The sequence below is a fragment of the Adiantum capillus-veneris genome, chromosome 19 (assembly GCF_014529385.1).
Source record: "Adiantum capillus-veneris isolate H3 chromosome 19, ASM1452938v2, whole genome shotgun sequence".
Classification (NCBI taxonomy): Eukaryota; Viridiplantae; Streptophyta; class Polypodiopsida; order Polypodiales; family Pteridaceae; genus Adiantum; species Adiantum capillus-veneris.
In genome coordinates this window covers 82,920,199-82,940,698 of record NC_140949.1, presented here as the reverse complement: position 1 = coordinate 82,940,698, position 20,500 = coordinate 82,920,199, and the positions used below count along the sequence as shown (strand labels likewise).

Sequence of the window (20,500 nt, the reverse complement as noted above, 5' to 3'; positions counted from 1 at the left end):
GACAATGGAGGCTTGACTGGTTTCATCTTTAGCAATGCTATGAGAGCTTGAACGAGTGCCTTTAATGATGGTAATTGGAGACAGTGATGATAATGATGCCTTGGGTATATGTGGCCTCGAGCTGTGGGGTGTGCCTTCTAGCAAAGCTAGTGGCAGCCACACTAATGACCAAAGGAGCATCTCCATCGTGCATGCGTGGCATATGAGTCACGTCAGCTATAATAGGCGCTCTGAGATAGTATTAACAGAGGAAAAGCCCATGGTCAGTTGGAAAGTCATCCGTCTCTTTTTTGGTTTGCCCAAAGGGCAAGGCTATAGCGTTGCCTTCTCTTTTTGCTGACTAAAATAGGAAGAATGTTGAGTTGTATTTTTAAACATTTTTTGACATGTCAAGAAGGTTGATTGGTTGAAATAAGATAGTGGGCACTCATTGAAATGAATTGTGTTAATCTAATGATGGACATGTCTTGAGTTTTTGAGTTTTGAAATATGAAATGAACTCTCATATATTAAGAAAAAGATTTTGGGTTTCCCAATGTCTTTGGAAGCATGAAACGTTAAATGATAAAGCCTTAGAGGCTCCACAAATCCCAAGAGTCACCTTTTCATTTTGAAATTTATGTTACCTACCTTTTTATTTTGAGAATTTGGTTCACCCCTTGAAACTTGAGGTAATAGACTAAAGTTGACATTTTTGTTATTTAAAACTTTATGGCAGGAATTTATCATTTAGGGCTTTAATCTTTAAAGATTTTTTATTTTTATTTTTAGAGATTTTAAAGCTAAGTTTAGAACTTAAAGATGTAGAACTTTTAAAGTAAAGTGTCCAATGATCCTATGAGGATCCAGAGTTTTTTTTAATTAGAAGGTAAAACTTTGAATTAAAGAAAGTGAAAATGTTACATGGATCCACAAGTAAGGGGATGGTCACCCCGAGACGCTAGAGTTTTAGGACTTAGAACTTTAAAGCTTTTAAAGTGGGATTTACAACTTAAGGATCTACAGTTTTAAATTTGTAAAAAGGGCTCTAGAGCTTAAAAATGTAGAATTTTTAAAGTGGGATGTAGAGCATAGGGATCTAAAGCTTAGGGTGTAAATCTTAAGGGTGCTTTTTTTACTCAATTCTATGTGTACGCTTATGTTTTTTTTTTAAAAGCTTAGAGATGCAATGATTTTAAAGTGAGATCTTACCTCAGATCAAGGCCTAAAATTGACCCCTACTTTTTTTGTCAAGGACTATTCTGCCTATCAAAACAATCTCAAAATTGCCTGTCATTTTTTGTATTTATATCTTTAAGTTAACGTTATATATGACAAATTATATAAGTTGATTGCATTACACAAAGCATAGGAAAGGGAGCTTGAAAAATTGGATGTCGAAAATAAATTTTTATCATGCTTGACAGCCTTGTGAGTTTATCAGTTGTTGTCTTGGGGAAAAATAGTTTTGGTTTTCATTAGGAAAAATGATTGAAACTCTTTACTGAAGGTGATAAGTGGGAGATACGTATGTGCATCTTGTTCTTTATTAGAGCATGGTCACGCGAGGCTTAGTTCTCACTAAGCTTCGACAGCTACTGACAGCAGCGCAGAGCGTCCACCGCCGAAAGCAGCAGGTAGAGAGAGAAAGGGCAAGGCGTAGGTAGGAGAGAGAGAGAGAGAGAGAGAGAGAGAGAGAGAGAGAGAGAGAGAGAGAAAGAGTTGACCGGGAGTACACCGGCATAATTTTGTGACTATGCCTAAATAGGCATAGTTGGCGTATTGAGCCGGTAAGAAGCTTTAAAAAGCTGCCATGCGTCAGGGCCTGTCGGCTGATCTACGGAGAACTAAGCCTCGCCTCACGTGACCATAGCCTTATTGTAAATTTCCACCTTGAGTTATGATTGCCAGTTCTGATGTCCTTGAGAGGAAGTGGTGTGTAATTATGGGCGTGTCCGCACGACGCGGGTATTGAGGATCCTCTGCAGCTCAGCTTCCTGCACTCTTCCAATTGCATGCGCCTCGTAGCCTGCTGCATTGCTGCACGTAAGACGTGGAAATAGACTTTCCAAGACACTACGTGCACTAGTTAATTCCATCGTCATCATCATCATGAGGCAGATCCACTTTAGACTCCCCAATAATCCCTCCTGCCAAGATGAAGAGATCTCTCAGCTCTGGTGACATCAACCCTCCAAGCACATTCCATGGCATCTTCGAGCTTGCAGATCAAAACTCACACGAGCTCAAGCTCCCTCCAATTGCAGCATCGGCCTCAAATCACCTTCCCGCCGATGACAACAAGGTGCTTACTACAAATGTAGCTGTGTCGTTGGAGTCAAATCTGCATGACGTAGAGCCTCACTTAACCAAATTCCCCTTGCCTGTGGATTCAGAATACAAGGCCAAGAGGATCAAGCTCTTCTCCTTGGCCCAACCATATCTGAGGAGTTTCCATATCTCCTAGTTCTCCTTCTTTGTATGTTTTGTATCTAGTTTTGTAGCAGGCCCTCTGCTACCCGTGATATCTCAATCTCCGAAAGGAGGAGGTTGGGAAAGCGGGGATTGCATCAGTGTGTGGCTCCATTGCATCACAACTTGTCATGGGATTCGCGTGTGATATGGTGGGACCGAGGTATGCAGGTGCATGTGCTATATTGTTGACGACACCAGCCGTCTTCTACATGGAAACAGTGTCCACTGAAACAGGCTTCATTCTGTGCAGGTATTTTCCTATATTTTCTTGCTCGAATCAAAATTGTGTGAATTCGCTCATGCTACAACTTAACACCTTCATATAAGCACATGAAGCAAGATAGCTTCCATTTAACTCTATGGCAAATTTAAAGATTTCATGCAAATGTAGGTTCTTCAGCGGGTTCTTGCTTGCAACATTTGTGACATGTCAATTCTGGATGGCCTCCATCTTCAGTGCACCAATCGTTGGTCTTACCACAGGGATCACAATTGGGTGTGGAAACTTGGGGGGTGGCGCTGCATAGCTCCTTATGTCTGTTCTCTTCGATCTGATTGCAAGTCCAAGATTTATTGGTTCACCAGATTTCAATATAGCCTGGCGCTTATCGTTTTTCATCCCGGGTATTGTGCAAGTCGTAATAGGGATCATTATGCTTACCTGCACCCAAGACACTCCGCTCGGAAACTACTGCCAACTCCGAAGAAAGGGCAATCGCATCAAAGACAACTATGTCAAGGTACACATTACCAATCTGAACAGCTTTCTAGATGATTGGCTTAAGGGAACGACTTCTGTAAATGCCTCTCCCATATGGCGCTACTCCTTATATATTATGTTGGTCATCTATACCTCTGCTTATGACCACCTTCCAAATCTGCCGGTGGATGTGCAAGCATGTCTTATAGATCTGACTGCACTCGCGTATTAATGGCGCTTTCAGATCAATTGATAGCATGATCTTATCCTGATTTTTTGTTGTGCCCATAACAGGTCATTATTAACGGGGTGAAGAACTACAGGACGTGGGTGCTCGGCATGATACATGGGTTCTGTTTTGGTGTGGAGCTAATAATACACAATGTGATAGTAGAGTACTTTTTCGACAAGTTCAAGCTAACATTATTTGTAGCTGGTGTGATGGCCTCCTTCTTTGGACTTGCCAATTTTGTGACAAGGCCCTTTGGAGGTGCGCTCTCCGATTTCGTAGCTCAAAGGTTTGGTATGAAGGGGCGCTTGTGGTTTCGCTCCTTTGAGGAAGCTTCATTTCCTGGTTCGTCAGCATTGCTCCCTGTTTTACGTGCATCAATTGTGACATTCACCAAGAATGGAGCATTTACATGATCTCTGGGTGTTTTAATATGTTTTGATGTATAGATTATGTTCTTGGAGGCATCATCAGAGCTGGTTTCAAAGAGCCAACAACAATCCAACCTCAGGGCTGGCCGATGGCCTTGAAAGGAAGAGATCTTATTGGGCTTGCGGTAACCGGGTCAGGGAAAACACTTGCCTACCTATTACTAGCAACTTTACATGTCAATGCCCAGCCTGCATTATGTATGTCCATCTTGTTTTGAAATATACATTGTCGTAGAAATAACCTGGATTCAATTGTATGTTTGTGAAAGTGCAGCACCAGGTGATGGTCCGATTGTTCTCATCTTAGCACCCACTAGAGAGCTTGTTGTCCAAATTCAACAAGAGGCAACAAAGTTTGGGGCTTCATCAAAGAATACATGCGTTTATGGGGGTGGACCAAAAGGACCGCAGATAAGGGATCTTTAAAAGGTATATATATAGGCGCGCGCGCGCACACACACACACACACACAGAGAGAGAGAGAGAGAGAGAGAGAGAGAGAGAGAGAGAGAGAGAGAGAGAGAGAGAGAGAGAGAGAAGCAAAGGAAAAGTCTTTTAATCAAGTGTGGAGATAGTTATAGCCACACGAGGCCGCTTGATTGATATGCTCGATGGTAAACAAACCAACCTTCGTAGGGTTACATATCTTGTCCTTGATGAGGCGGATCGAATGCTGGACATGGGTTTTGAACCTCAAATCAGGAAAACTGTTTCCCATGTTTGAATGAAATATAAAAACTTTGAATGACAAGGCTTGTTTATCATAAATCTCTCCTTTGTTCTGATTGTTGGCATCTGCAGATTCAACCTAACAGACAAACTTTATTTTGGAGTGCAACTTGGCCTAAAGAAGTCAAAAAGTTAGCCAGGCAATTTCTACAAAATCCTTACAAAGTATGTTACGGGTTTTTGTTCAAACTCCTCATAGAATGGGTAATGTCTGATTGTTTTGGCTCTATTCCTGAAATATTTGTCCAATCGTGCTGGGCCCTGGCACTAGTTTTGGCACTAATCCTGAAGCTTTTGTTGTGACGAGGACAAGCCTTATCTTTGTGCATATGTGACTTGGTTGATGAATAAATGCCTTTGCACATTCCTTGAATGAACCTTGCCAAGAGCATGTAATGTAATTTCTTGCAGAAATTTTTGTAAAATTATTATTTCTATTTATATATCTCTTATGTATATAATATATATATATATATATATATATATATATATATATATATATATATGCATGTATCACTTGTTAATATAGCATATATATATATATATATCAATGTGAGCACAACCTTACCATCTCCAATTGAGGAAACGTGAAGTCTAATGCTTAAGGAGGCTCCTTTGCTTTAAATGGGTGTCACACCTTTAAAATTGGTTAGACATGTGCTTAGAAGGCACAAGGAATTTGATTAATCATATTGCTGGACATTGAGGTGCTTCACGTTTGAAGTAAAGCACACGGAAGTTTCTTCTTGTAATGATTTCTAACGTGTCTCTCCATATAAATAGGACTAGAAAAACGGCGTTGCCTTCGGCGCGGCATGGCCCCTCTTAACCCTCAAGCTCCTCACTCTTGAAAAATTTCAAAAAAGAAAATCAATAAAATATATACATCTCTCTCTCTCTCTCTCTCTCTCTCTCTCTCTCTCTCTCTCTACTTTTGTTTATGGCGGGACGCGTTCTCTCTTACCACCAATACAACGGTAAGACCTTCGATGGTGCTTAGGTATGCCAACAATATCTACATAAGCCCTACATTGTGTGTGTGTGTGTGTGTGTGTGTGTGTGTGTGTGAGAGAGAGAGAGAGAGAGAGAGAGAGAGAGAGAGAGAGAGACCTATTTTGCTTGGGAATTGCGAGCAAGAACGTATCCGGATAGCTCTCTCAATGCTGCAAGCATCATTCACCGCAAGTGCAACGCTGGAAAGGAACTTTGTAGTGTCAAGTTGACTATCAAGATTATATTTTGATCTCTCTTGTTCGCTGTCTCCCTGTCCGCTTAGAGAACACTGCCCAAAGGTGCCAGAGAAAGGAGTTATTGACACGCGTCCGATGGGGGGACGGAATTCATCCCCATGAGAGAGAGAGAGAGAGAGAGAGAGAGAGAGAGAGAGAGGAGCCGTTCTACCCTCTTTCAAGTTTTAAATTGGCACTTGGACAATCTTTAAGCTATTGTTCAACATGCAAGGTGTGGGTCGTGACATGCAAGTGCTGTTGGCAACCCTTTCTTTCATAAACTTTGAAACATGTTCTGGTTGGTAGTTTGGGAGGTCCTATCCTCGCCCACTTGTCTTATGGTGCCTACAAAGGAAATTAGGTCTAAAATAAAGAAGCAATTCATCTCGAAAGCCTACATAATCAACTCAAGTTATAGTTTTAACATCTTGTATTGGTAGACAATCAATCTTCTCACAACCTGGGCTATTTTGACAAAATATTGGGGGTATTTTGCTACTCTAAATTTCGTAACCCTCATTCTGCAGCGCGTTGGTAGCAGAGAGAGAGAGAGAGAGAGAGAGAGAGAGAGAGAGAGAGAGCGTTAATGCTCATTGCACCTCCCTTTCTTTGTGGATCCTGCCACCTAGCTCTGAAGTCTGTGCCATTCAACTTGCGCAAACTCCAGAGCCAAGTGGCAGGATCCACAAAGAAAGGAAGGTGCAATAAGCATTATCTCTCTCTCTCTCTCTCTCTCTCTAATGTGTGTCTTAAGACGTCTGCTCTCTCTGTCTCAAGACTGTTATGTCGTCGGGGCTGCAGAGGACACTGGCCAGAGCAAGGAGCTTCTACCACGTGTCAAAGAGGGGGGGGGGACTGAAATCACTCCCCCCTTTATATTAGTGTAGATTACTATATGGAGAAAGACTTGCGAATGAAGACATGGCTGATGATATCTTTGTTGCAAGAAGGTCCTTCTTTAACAATGAATTTCACAGGTTTAAAAGAAAGAATACTTTTATGGGTATAATTGATATCTGAATTTCTGAAGTTGAAGGAATGCCACTTTATTCCAACTTGAGGACATGACTCATAGAGCAAAATAAGAAATCTCTGCACAATATAAGTTCTCTTCAGCGTTCGGGAAAAATGTGTCTCAGCTTAATATCATGCCATTTTCAATTTCCAAAATGCCAGTTGAACAGTTGAACGCAAGGGGAAAAGGAGAAATTCCGCTCCAAAAATAGAGAAAAATAGTGTAAAAACCTGAAAACGTAGCCTAATTTTCTAAAATACTTCTTGGCAAATTCAAGGAAAAGAATTTTGTATGTTTGGAAAAATGATTCCATTCTATTACTATATATTGGTAGTTTCTTCGTTTATTTAGCGAAATCTCCATATATTCCTTGCTTCACTGCGTCACGGCCCCTTGCCCCTTGCTCTTATGGTTCTCTAAAAGGCAAGTTCCGTGTTCGAACATAGGCACGCTGAAAGTTGGTTTTGTAGAGCATGAGTTAACCACTCAAACTAACCTCGTTCGCTGATCGCATGCGAATGGTATGTGCTTTAAAAAAATCAACCCATCGTCTACTCCTCAGACTACCTACACATCATCAGCTTACCTGCACGTCCTCGTCTTTGTCTCCTGCTCCTATTTCGGCCGTCTCCATCTTCCTCCCGCAGCTCTCAGCTTGACTTGCTCATCACTGTGTCCTACCCACGGGATCTTGCACGATTCCCCTTAATGGGAACTTTATGAAAATCGTAGGGACATACTGGTTCTCTTCAATCTAGAGGGGATAGGGTTCCCATGACATGGGAGGTCTAACGGGTGAAAGGGAAACATTTTCAATCAATCCACGTTCCTTGTGTGGGACCATGATTGTGGCATGGCAATTAGGAATAGTTACTAACCACGCCTATTGTAGCCACCACCTAAGCTGCATCCCTACACATCTCTAGTTTTCATCGCCTCTCCGATTGAGTGCTCAAATAAACTGTTTTATGAAGATCTTGGATTACCTTGGCATACAACATTGAAGAGGTAAATTGACTATATTTGAAGAGCTTTTACACTAAAATTTTCTGCTTTTCACCGTTTTCACCGTTAAATTCAATATCTAGAGGTAAATTTCAAAATTTGTGGGTGAGATCATACAAAACCTAAGCTTTTTTTTGTGAAAAAAAACGTCAACACCCCAAACTGAGAGAATGCCCATTGCCATTTGTCGCAATCTATGAACAGCAGAACAAAGGGCACATAAACTTGTCGGTGCTCCAAGCTGCAGGCTACACACACACACACACACACTTTTGCTAGTGCGCACACACATTAAGCACGCATGTAGACTGCAGGCAGCACAAACACACATACAACTGCTCCACTTCTGTCGTCCACCCATAGGCTACGGAGAAAGCAAGGGAAGGTTCTGCTAAAGCCGCCGCGGCCTGGTGGATCTCTCTCTCTCTCTCTCTCCGACTCTCTATTGATCAGTAGGTGGCACCTTTTGCACTGCGAGGCAGTGAAGCTGATGCTCAATATGTGTGTAGTCTATGCCTTAAGTGCGCGATGGCCAACAGGTTGGCGGGTGCTGGTTGGCAGGCCCCATGCAGGGCGATTAGGTGTAAATTGCGAGCCTAGCCGTTTTCTCTTCCGTGTGAGAGAGGTAGGTAGGGAAAGGGGGGATTTGTGTTGCCAAGCAGTCTCGATGCCACATAGTGCAATCGTGGATGAGCAGGATGCTTGCATCGCACGTTGCGCATGTCGACCGATTTGAAGGGTAATTCAATACGAATCAATAACTCTCTCTCTCTCTCTCTCTCTCTCTCCGGAGTTCGCACACTCTCTTTGAACGTGCTCAACGTCGCCTGTGATGCCGCATTGCAGGCCACACTGGTCGGGAGAGTCTGCTATTGCCATGTTGGGGGGGGGGGGGGGGGGGGGGGGGGGGTGGTTTCTCCCTTTATCTATTAGTATAGAATGTAGTAAGATACAGTATCTTATTATGGGCATAAAAAAAGCTTTTGTGCACAAGGCTCTTACATACTATTGACCTTTTGTGCACAAGGCTCTTACATACTATTGACCTTTTCAGAGAAAGCTCAACAACCCATTAACAAAACACAAAACACAAAAAGCTCAAAGATTCACTGGGTTGTAGAGCTAGTTGTCATGGTGTGATAGCATTTCAAAGCTTTACTTAAACAATAGCAATTGGCATAGCAATTGGCACACGGCACTCTAAACCAACCAAGCAAAGTACCAAAAAAAGACGCACATCTTGAGGATTTATGAATGGGCTCAAGGAAGATGTCTAGTTTCCTCAAGCTATGTGTCCCACTTTTTTTTTTTTTTTGAGAAAATGTTTGATGACGATGACATCGATGTTGTCCAAAGAGCTATCTTAGTTGGTTGAGCATTTGTCTTCCATGATCGGGCCATGGGTTTGAATGCAGCTAGGAGACCTTCATAGCATTCACAAACGTTCATTGTATCATGCGAGCAAGAATGCCGTGCTACTACCACACAAAAAAAGTCTTATGATGAATGCAAATTTTTGGGGGGCCAATGTTAACCGAAGCTTACACCAACCCCCAACCATCGCCCACCCCAATGTTCGGGAAAAGTGTGCCTCAGCATAGCCTTGAGTCGGTTGCAAAATCAAAGTAGCCGATTGAGGGGAGGGCAAGAAGGAGAAAATTCCGTTTAAAATACATGGAAAATAGTGTAATTTTGCAAAAATAGTGGTTAGTATTGTAAAATTTTTGGATTAGATTTGTCTTGGAGGGATTTTTGTATGTTTGTGAGAATGATTTTTCCCGAACGCTAGCCCACCCTAAGGGCCACCCAATGCCATCATCCGAGCCAACAAAAGAACTCACACCTACTAATGCTTCAATGGCAACATGCTAATACGTATTGCAAACTTTTACCACCCACAACAAGCCCCAAGACTGTGATGTTTATGCATGGATTTAACTTGTAATTATTTCTGGCTCTCGGTTTGTGTGATCTTCCAAAAAAAAAAAAAGAACATTGCTTTTTTTTTTAAAAGATGAAGATAAATTTCATGGAAAGGTTGACGTTCAAAGAGAAAGAATCAAAGAGCTTCGATGTGGAACTTAGAGGTCGCACCACATGACTTGCACCCCCCCCCCCCCCCTTTCCAAAAAAAAAAACTCACAATAGTGAGTGTATATATTGTATTCACCAAAATAATGCACAAAGAAACCTCAAGCTTGTACTGAGCCTCGAGGGATAGTGGATTACAATGGCTAACAATCGGGCTTCCAAGAGTGAACCAACCAATCCTCTACAAGTCCGTTCTATCCTACAAAACCGAGTTAATGGCCCAATATCATTCGTCTGAGGTCTTCCTCTTACCAATGGAGACAATCAATTCGTTGCTTTCAAGTACTATTTCAGTGAAGCTAACAGTAACCGAAGCCTTCTCAAACACCCTACGGTTCCTTGCCTTCTAAATTTCTTTAAAGTAGCAAAACCGGATGATTTGCGTGCAAACCAAGAGCGCTTGGCTTCTCAAACACCCTGCGGTTCCTCGCCTTCTAAATTTCTTAAAAGTAGCAAAACCTGATGATTTGCGTGCAAACCAACAACGCTTGGTTTCTTGAAAACTAACACGGCTCCATTGCTTTCAAAGCCGTTTAGAACAAATCAAAGCACAAGGTGACATGGTATGAATTGTCTATCGGTAAGTGTCATGCATAGTCTTGATGTGCTGTCCTCCTTTTGAGCTGTTGATGAGGACCTCAAAGCTATTTTTCTTCTCTTTCCTTGCACACCCTTCAGATTTTGTAAAAGGATGAATCTCTCTCTCTCTCTCTCTCTCTCTCTCTCTCTCTCTCTCTCTATATATATATATATATATATATATATATATATATATATATATATATATGCAACCCACCCTACACTAGAGAGCACTCATCGATCGCTCTTGCCTCGACTCCCACCTTGGCCATTCAACACAACAATGCACCCATGCAAACCATGGCTATACAAGCACATGGAAAAAATCCATTCTTGTATCAGGCCATCACTCAAAGCACATGCATTGCACTACAATGGCAACACGAGGGGTCGTGATAGAGCAACAACACGAGACCATTGCAATGCATGCCTACATACATGGAGAGAGAGGCAGATGATGGTGCGGCTATGGCCTGAGGCTCCACTGCAGACAAGCCACAAGCAGAGAGAGAGAGAGAGAGAGAGAGAGAGAGAGAGAGAGAGAGAGAGAGAGAGAGAGAGAGAGAGAGAGAGAGATGGTGAGGCTCCAACATGCCCACAAGAAAACTGAGAGAGGAGAGGGAGGAGGACAATTGAAGAGAGTGTCACGATTAATGTCCTTGTGAAGAGTGGCAAAGCCCACATCCCTCATGGGAAGGCTAATTTTTTTCCTATTCAGGTAATAGTCTTAACCATACCTCTTGATCTAGCAAGAGTGCTCAGAAAAAAAAAAAAACTTCTACAAATTTGAAGAACTTGTACACTCCAAATTTTAGAGGTAAATTTGACTAAAGTATAGCGAGGGGAGTCAAGAGGACTGAAGTGGGCAATGGAGGGGCTGTTGGAGGCTAGGCATGTAGGACATGTAGAGCTTCAAGGACCAAGCCTAGTGCAAACTAGAAAGAGTCAACCAGTTGTAGAGGTAGCAATAGCAGGCCACACACCTCAGATAGTAGATGTAGCCTCAAGGTTCTCCCTCTCCTTTGCCCCCACCAGAGAGAGAGAGAGAGAGAGAGAGAGAGAGAGAGAGAGAGACCATCATCCTTGTCATTCGATGAGTCCTTTGATTGTTTGGCTTGGTCTATACTCTAGAAGCGCACCACAACTTGGTGAGTTGAGTTGAAGTTGTAACATTTAATGGCCTAGTAACTTGTGCGTAGCAGAAATTAGCATGAACATAGTGAGCATTTCATTAGAATAGATTCCTAATGAGAATAACAAGAGTGCTTGGGTGGAGAGAGCAACAAAAAGCATAACACCTAGTTAGATAGCATGACCAATACTTCAAAAGAGAGAGAAATTAAGCTATTGACAACAACAATTGAGGACCGGATTTACATGGAGCCGGTCCCCCTCCAAAAGGCTTTGTATTATGGTTTCTCCCATCAAGAGAGACAATTTACAATACAATTCTTTGTGTTCCTTCAATACTAGCTAGTGCAATGAAGATGGAAACTTCATGCACTAAGCAAAACACTTATCAAACACAACATCAATTCCCTCACGGTCTTAGACCCAAGACCTCACACACCTTCGAAGATGGTGAGAGCTAGCGGGGTATGAGAGTAGATTGAGAGGAAGAAGGAGTATTCTTACGAAAAAGATGTACATCTCCTCACATAATCACTCATGTTAGCATAGCTTAGATTAGTAATTAGCATGGTAGAGGAGATGAGCATGCATTGAAGCTTGGCTCTTGGTTGGATTTGCATCACAAAGGCAAGAGTTTTTGGTGTAGGCCTCCCTTCTCACAAGCTTGGAGTAGGTGATAAGCTTTCCATTAAAGCTTCAGAAGGAGAGAGAGAGTCTTCTTACTCCACACGTGAGCTAGTGTGAGTGTGTAGGTGATGTTTCCCCTTTTGTGAGAGCTTTAGGTAATTAATTAATTCAACTAAACTCTCATTGGACCCCTTTGCCTCCTGGCCAATAGGAATCAGGCAAGCCATTGGGCTGCTGAATGCTCATTGGTGAATGCTCATTGGACCCCTTCGGAGACTGTCCAATAGTCTTCAAGAGAGATTAATTCCTATTGGTTCCTTTATTAAGTGTTTTTAAATTAATTAAACTAGATTTACTCTAGCCTAATTCTCATTGGTCCACCTCCAAGGCCATCCAATAGGATTTGAGTACACCTTGTGGGCATCTGGGCTAGGGAGCTGATATGTGCCCTCATTCCCTTTGTGTATATGGAGCTTGTGTGTGTGTGAGAGAGTTTCTCTATCATCCCCTACTTCTTGGGCTTGCCCCCTCCTATATAGGACTTGAGAAGACTTTTTGGGACACACACAAAGCAATTAATTTCCCTAGAGTTTGACCTTAGGACACAACCTTGAATTTTGTAACCTTAGCATTTTGGAAGTCTTAATGGGCTGAACCTTAGGGTCTTTTAAGCCCATTGTTGCACATTGCTCTTTTGCAAATGCCCCCCCCTTTGGATCCCTGTTTTCCCTCCTTTGGATCCCTATTGTGTCCGGTCTGCCAACTTAACCAATATTCTAGCTTTTTCTCCCCTGGCACTTCCCATATTAAATGATTAGTTTAACATGAGAAAATCATTTAGGAGAATTAGATATTAGTTATTATGACATTACCTCTCTCTTGAAATCAAAGTCGTCCTCAACTATGGGGTAGAGAAAATAAAGCATATTCATTAGTCCTTTTCCTAGCGGGTAGAAGACCCCTATGTTACCCTACGACATTGTTCCAGAATGGATGACTAGTCCATTTGGATCTTGAGAGCCTAAGCTGCCGCAAGCATGTGTGCGCATTAATCCTATCAATCTTCCATAGTAGAGTGACAAGCTCTACTTGGTGTTTGGGAGATGTCGTCTCTGCAAACTTGATGTAAGCATGTATACTACTTCACATTTCTGCACAATAAAGAAAAAGAGAGTCTTATAAGACAAAAACTTTGTTTATTTTTAACATTTGTACATTTGCTTACTCTAGGGAAGCATTGTAAGCATTGAAAAGTTTTAGGTTATCCTTTAGTTTTATGCCTTGCATCCATCTAGCATCTTCAAAAGGATAATTTTTAAATTTAATGAGATATCTTCGGATAGTCTTACTGCCTCTTAGTAACTTGTCTTCATGTCGGAGAATGGACTCGGACTGCAACACCTCTTCTTGGTCCTCAATCTCCGGTGGGTCTTCAATAGTTGGTTCTTCAGGTGGCTCTCCTTTGTAAGGCTTTATTGTCTCACATGGAAAGCATTGTGTATGAGCCAATGGATGGGCAACTTGAGTTGATAGGCCATCTCATTAATTGGGCTAAGAATCTGGAAGGGACTATAGTACCTTTTTGCTAGCTTAGCATAGTACTTTGGTGTCCCGTAGGATTCTTGCCCATCGTGTGCCTTAATTGACTCTTGGGAAATTTTAATAAGACCCAATCATTTTCTTTAAAGGCTTTGGGATCTTCTGTGCTTATCAGCAAACAACCTTTTGCCTTTGCTGTGAGATAGAGATAGCATCCTTAATCTTTTGGAAAGATTCTTGTAGGTCTCGGCTATACTCATCTGCAACGAAGATCTTCTCATGTACCTTAAGTAGCAAGGGACTTTTTGATCTTCCCTCAATTACCTCGAAAGGTGATTTTTTCGTGGAAGTATGTACAATGTTATTGTAGGCATACTCCACTAAGGGTAAGTACTTCTCCCATCGGGATATTTGATCTACTTCCTTTACATAGGCTTTTTCCATCCATTTGCGGGTGGTAGGCCGAAGAGAAGTTTAGCTTTGTCCCTAAATTCTCAAAGGGACCCTTCCAGAAATTACTGGTCATTCTAGGATCTCTATCCAACACTATGGACATTGGCAAGCCATGGTACTTGAAGATTTGTGAAATGAAGAGGGTTGCCATTTGATGGGCTTTGATAGTATTTTTGACAGGTATAAAATGAGCTTGTTTGCTAAACCTGTCTACTATCGTCCCTATTCCCATATTCCCATGGATAGACTTAGGCAATCCAAAGATAAAATCCATGGATATGCTCTCCCATGGTGAATATTAGGGATTGGCAAAGGTTGAAGCAATCCTAGTTGCTTCCCTCTATCGAACTTCGTCTTTTGGCATACCACAAATTTAAAAACATACTCTTGTATGTTTGCTTTCATGATAAGCCAATATAAATATGTTTCAATTTCCTTTAGGGTAGACTGAATCCCTCTATGCCCCGCATAAGGAGGAGCATGAGATTCATACATTACTTTCTCACGGAATGAGTTAGTAACGCATAGTCTATTGCCATAGAGAAGAAAACCATCTTGTAAAGTAAATGGTTCCTCTTTCTTCCCTAATGCAATGGATGAAATCACATTTCTAAAATCGGGATCAATAGCATACTCATCTATCATAGAAGATAGATCATTGTGAGTTGCTATGGAAACAACATTCACTCTCAGCCGTCTTGAGAGTGCATCGGCTACCTGATTGTGCTTGCCAAAAATGTGAGCAATATGAAAATAATATTTCGAAAGAAAATTTTCCCACCTCATTGTTTGTCGAAGAGCTTGGTTTGGGTCATGAAGTACTTAAAACTTTGGTGACCCATTCGTAGAATGAAAGGAGTCCCCAATAAATAGTGTTTCCAAGAGTCTAAGGCATGTAGAACTGCGAGGAGTTCCTTTTCATATATGCCTAGAGCTTGCTCAACAGGGTCGAGCCTTCGACTTTCATAGCCTATGGCATGCCCTTCTTGGAGAAAAACAACTCCAAGGCAATCACCGCAAGTGTCACATTGGACCTCAAATGGCTTTGAGAGATCCGGCAATGTAAGCACAGGTTGAGAGATAAGCTTTTCTTTAAGCTTTTCGAAAGCATTTTTCTCCTTGGCAGACCATGTATACCTAACCTTTTTCTTTGTTAGGTCATGCAATGGTCCTACAATTTGTGAGAACTTTTCTATGAAGCGTCTATAGTATGCACACATACCTATAAAGCTTCTTAGTTCATGAAGATTTCTTGGTTTAGGCCATCCTTTTATTACCTCTAACTTTGATGGATCCATTTGGATGCCATCTTGAGAGATAATGTGACCTAAATACTGAATCTCTTGTAAGAAAAATTTGCTTTTCTTTCGATTTACATAAAGTTTATTCTCTCTTAGAACTTGAAATATTACCTGGAGGTCTTGCTTATGTTCGTCTAATGAATTAGAGTAGATGATAATATCAACAAAGAACACTCCAGTAAAGGTTCAGTGAGGCCTGAATAGCTTCTCCATCAAGAAATTGAATGTGGCTGGTGCATTAGTCAAGCCAAAAGGCTTGACAATATATTTGTAAAGACCAAACGTAGTGCAAAATGTGGTCTTTACAATGTCTTGATCAACTATCCTTATTTGATGATAGCCACCTTTTAGGTCAATCCTTGTAGCTTATCAAATAGGCCTTCTACCCGTGGAACGGGAAACCTATTCTTGATAGTGATCCTATTTAGTTCTCTGTAGTCGACACACATACGATATGTGTCGTCTTACTTTTACACTAATAGCACAGGTGAGAAAAATGGAGATGAGCTAGGCCTAACCAAGCCCTTCTCAACTAATTCATGCACTTGCCGCATAATCTCCTCTTGTTGAGCTTGAGAAACTCTATAAGGAGGTTTGTTAGGTGGTGAAATTCCTGGAAGAAGTTCAATTGCATGGTCATCATTGCCTTGTTTAGCACTAGAATGGTAACAGGACACTTTTATGTCCTTGGACACTTTTGTGTCCTGTTAAGTGACCATTTTGCTTGAATTATTTGAAGAGTATGAAAATGAATTTCTAGGTGCTATATATCCACAAAGTTGCCTTATGAGCCTGAAAAAAACTTAGTTTTTTTTTTTTGAGTATCGATCTCACCATTAACCTTACTCTTGCACAACATTTTTGAACCTAAAATGTGTGAAAAAACGGGTCCTGTTTTTGGCTTTTTTTTCAATTTTTGGCAACTATACCACTCTAAACTTCATGTTTGTGAGGTTTAGATGGCTAGAGGTTAGGTCTTCATAGTTCTCAACATGTTGATGCTTGTAGGGAGAGCTAAGTGTTAAAATTGAAAGTTATGACCAATTTACAAGAATTGCATAATCCTGTTTTTTGGCCAAAATTAGCACTATTATGATTTTTTTGGTGGCTTTCTTGATATCCAAATTCAACTTTGATTGTGTAAGTGTACTGTATAACATAAAGCTAATCTTCCTTGAGTTTTGGGGGACCTAATATGCTATATATCATAGTATATGATGATGATTGAGTTTTTTGATTGCTGAAGAATACGATTACATTTTAGAGTGGCATGTATAACTTTCTCAATATTGCTAGTTTCTTAGGCCAATTGTGTGTATTTTGTAGGTAGTGACCATATATAATCATAGACTACAAACTTGGCTAGATATTGAGTAGTTTCTATGGGTTTCTAGAGGTCATAATGCTAAACCTAGTTTTTTCATGTTTGCTGTATTTAGAACTTTATCATTGCCCCCAAGGTTCCAATTGTAAGAGATCCATTATCCTTTTGACATGCTCCATGGCTCCTTTTGAATCCACAGGCCCAAAGGGAACTAAGAAAACATGTATATAGTATCTGTATTGAGCGTAACTATAGAAACTTTGATGATAGGTCCGCAGAATGGCAAAAATGCAACTTATTTGTACCTATTTTTTTTGCCCAAAAAAAAATTAGTGAGGTAAAAGCAACCATATGTTTTGGTCACCAACCCATTGAAGTTAACGAGGCATTTTATCTCATGTCCTACAAAAATCTCCACTCTTATTTATATGCAATCAACCGTAAGAAATTGCTGTTTTGGGCAAAATGCACTGGTCCATCAACTTTGGAGGCTTGTAGTGACCAAGGGATAAGAAAAATTACAAGTTTCTCACTTTTCCCATATGTAGTAGTTATTGAACTATAAGCTCATGAAAGGATTTTTCCAAATGAGTGGATCTACTATGGTTTTGGATTTTTTTCCCAAAACCATGAAAGGACACTTTTATGTCATGTTAGGTTACCATTCTAGTGTTAGGAGATAGTTCACAAGGGATGTCATCAATAAAAACATCTTGAAACCCCTTGAGAAAATTGGATAACTCTAACTCCTTGTGGTTGCTTTTATTTTCTTTTGCTAAAGCATTAGGTTCATTTTGAGAATCTTTAACAAAAATCATGTATACAAAAATAGAGCTCTTTATTGACTTGTCAAAAGCTTGCGTATGTACAATGGGTATGGTGCTACCCATTTGCTTATTAGCATCTATGTACATATCTCTTTCCCTGAACCTAAAGTAGATTCTTCTTTCAGGGAATTTAACATAGCTTTGTCCACATAGCTTTGGACATGGAGCCTCAATTTCCCAATCTTGAAAGCACCGTCTGCGGGTAGGACATCTCCCATCTCGTAAGCTTATATGCCTAGCTTGGTGGCCAACTCTGTGGATATGAAATTGTGAGTAGAACCAGAGTCAAAGAGAATAAAAGCATCATGTCCTCTTACCTTTCCCCAAGCATGGCATAGAGGATATCCTTTGTGGTGAGTTTCCTCCTCTTGGATTTTAACCAAGGTAGCTCTAGGAGGCTCATGGCAGGTGTTCTTTTGGGGACAAGAGTGGTACGCATGCCCTTACTCGCCGCACTTGAAACAATTATCCTTGCGATAACGCTCAAGCTCTTCAGGAGAAAGTTTTTTTTTGCCTTTGTAAACTCCCTTCTCCTTAGCTTTGTTAGAGTTTCCCTTAGGAGACCTTTGGACATTGTCCTTCCCCTTAGGCTCATTGGAACCCTTGTTTTCCGTGGGCTTATAATTTCTCTTAGCCCCTGTTTGGAAATTGATTCAAGAAGCCACCATAGTATGGTGTATAACCGCTGATATGGTGCGTTGCCTTTGGGAGTTGACATACTCCGCCATTTCTTTAGTTAAGCCCACACAAAATTGTTGCTTTTTCTCTCCAAAATCCAACTTTTTGAAGACAGCGTCTTTGAGTCGTAAGTTCCAAAACTTGTCTACATATTTGTGAATGGATTCGTAGGGAGAGAGCTTCAAGCTTTGCCATTCGGTGAGTACTTTGTCTTTTGCATTGGTGGCCAAAAACTGCTTCATGATGGAAGCTCTTAAAGCTTTCCATGTTTGTGGAGCTTGACCGTTGGCCCATAGGCTAGACCACCATTGCCTAGCGGACTTTTGAAAGTGCATAGCTACATGTCATAGCTTAGAGGACTTCATGAATCCCTCATCTCCAAACGCCGCATCGAATTGTTGGATAGAGGCCAAGACTTGGTCCATAGCACCAAAGGTGCCATCGTAGGTAAGGAAAGAGATGCTCTTCCCTCCCTCTTTGACCTTATTGAGCTTGGATGACCTCTTCCACGCAGCATAGGATTCCCTATGGCCTCTTCATTTTGATGGTTTAAAGGTTGTACCATCACTTTCTTCAGAAGATGAAGAATTTGAGGAAGATGGAGAAGAGGGTGACCTCTTTCTCGCCTTTTTCTTCCCGTGATCTTCTTTGTATTCACCATCACTTTCATAAGAGGAAGAGGATGAAGAAGATGGAGAAGAGGATGTCCTCTTTCTCGCATTTTTATTCTCTTGCTTTTTGTCATCCCTCTTTGAAGTATGGTGTGGAGAAGTGTGCGATGGTCTTCTCCGCTTAGGAGGTGATGGAGAGCGTTTAGCCCGCTGTCTATGTGGAGCCATCTCCGCCGAGGTGGAAGGAGACTCACTTCTTTCTCGTGCCTTTGGTGGGGGCTCTTGAATTCTCCTTTGAGAAGGAGATGCATCATCAAGGAGAAAATTTATGAGCCCTTCATATGGATCCTCTTCTTCTTTCCGAATCGGAGAGAGGACTCTTTTGGAAGTCACGCAAGGAGGCTTCCTAGGTGCTCTCTCGTCATGGTGGGGAGCTTGGAGAATCCCATGAGCAGGAAGCTACCATTTCACTTCACTTTGGAGGGATGGATTGCCCATGGCTTGTTGAAGCCTAGAAACAAGATAGTTAACAAGCATCGGGGCATCATTAGTAGCATCGGGGCATCATTAGTAGCATCCATCACTTTGGAGGGATGGATTGCCCATGGCTTGTTGAAGCCTAGAAACAAGATAGTTAACAAGCATCGGGGCATCATTAGTAGCATGCTCATTAGCAAAATCAAAGTTATCAACATTAATTTCACTCTCTTTACTATTGTCAGCCATTCTAACAACTTTTAGGTGTACTTTGGCACTTCAAGCCCTAGTTGCTACTCCTCTTTACCCCTCTAGAAAAAGCACTCAAGCGACTGTACCCATGGTTTGAATACCATTAGTTGCAAGGAATAGAAGAGAGGGTTGTTCCACACCAAAACAACACCAACTCCTTCCAAGATTTTAATAGCTCAATAGTGGTTAAGCCAAAGGCAAGCCCCGTAGGACTCCACTATTAAGACCATAGCTCTCGACGGTGATGCCCCGTTAACTGCACAAAGGCAGAAGCACTGCAAGGCTGAAAAATCCCTATTCTACTTACTCACATGCAATTAATAATAACAACCATTTATAGCTAGCTTGAGGACCTCCCTTCTTGAGCAAGAAAAGAGAAACCTTGTGCTTTGATACCAATATAACATTTAATGGCCTAGTAACTTGTGTGTAGCAAAAATTAGCACGAACATAGTGATAATTTCATTAGAATAGATTCCTAATGAGAATAACAAGAGTGCTTGGGTGGAGAGAGAAACAAAAAACATAACACCTAGTTAGATATCATGAGCAATACTTCAAAAGAGAGAGAAATTAGGCTATTGACAACAGTTGAGGACCGGATTTACATGGAGCCGGTCCCCCCTCCAAAAGGCTTTGTATTATGGTTTCTCCCATCAAGAGAGACATTTTACAATACAATTCTTTGATAGAAACTTCATGCACTAAGAAAAACACTTATCAAACAAAACATTAATTCCCTCATGGTCTCAGACTAAAGACCTCACACACCTTCGAACATGGTGAGAGCTAGCGGGGTATGAGAGTAGATTGAGAGG

The 20,500-nt window shown here is 41.3% G+C and overlaps 2 pseudogenes; one reads left to right on the top strand and one right to left on the bottom strand.

The window, feature by feature from the left end:
• Window positions 1-2,137: 2,137 nt before the first annotated feature.
• Window positions 2,138-4,240, top strand: LOC147434341 (high affinity nitrate transporter 2.5-like; annotated as a pseudogene).
• A 133-nt stretch (window positions 4,241-4,373) lies between these two features.
• LOC147434340 (uncharacterized) lies at window positions 4,374-19,451 on the bottom strand (annotated as a pseudogene).
• Between the last annotated feature and the right edge of the window lie 1,049 nt (window positions 19,452-20,500).